Source organism: Propithecus coquereli, unplaced genomic scaffold (genome assembly GCF_000956105.1).
Source record: "Propithecus coquereli isolate 6110/MARCELLA unplaced genomic scaffold, Pcoq_1.0 Scaffold553, whole genome shotgun sequence".
Lineage (NCBI taxonomy): Eukaryota > Metazoa > Chordata > Mammalia > Primates > Indriidae > Propithecus > Propithecus coquereli.
This window is the reverse complement of record NW_012151430.1, coordinates 250,895-251,655: the sequence shown is the minus strand read 5'-3', so window position 1 is coordinate 251,655 and position 761 is coordinate 250,895.

The following is a 761-nucleotide window of genomic DNA, read 5'->3' as shown; positions in this document are numbered from 1 at the left end:
AGTGTTCCTGGGCCCGATGTTGGCCTGTCACTTATCTGTCAGCCTGTGACCTCGAGCAAGTTATAGTCTCCCTAAAACTCAGCTTCTGCCTCTGTAAAGGGGGCAGTAACAGTTCCACTGGGTGGGACTTACACGAGGTAACGCCTGACAGCACCACACCTGACAAAGGTAGGCGTTTTCTCTCTTTCCTCTTACTCACGTCCTCACCCCCCTTCTCGTCCAGCTTAAATTCCATGCTCAATAATTATGATCAACTTCTTGCCCCTTTCTTAATCCACCTTACTCTTGGGGGCAAACTGTAATACTGGTTAAATCTAATGCCCTTCCTGTTACCTAAAGCTGGTATTTGTCCCTGAGGTCAAATCAGTGAAAACAAAGAACAAAAAAGAGAAGTTTATTAATTTTCTGGCAAACAGGAGGGCAGCATCATTCTGCCTTTAAAAAGAAAAATAAGGCTTTTCAAAGAGGAGTTTTTGGTGGTTGGGCTCAGGTCCATGTGGCCGGTGTCACATGTTGTGGCTTCAGGCTATTACTATTATTTTTTTAATTTCAAAATATTAAGGGTACAAATGCTTTTAGTTACATGGATTGCTTTTGTGATGCTTGAGTCACAGCTGTAAGTGTGCCCATCACCCAAATCGTGTTCATTGTACCCGTTAGGTGGGGTTTTGCCCTCCCTTCCCCCCCACTTGATTTCCACTGAGTTTTACTTCACATGTGTGCTCATCAGTTAGTTCCAATTTAATAGCGAGTATATGTGG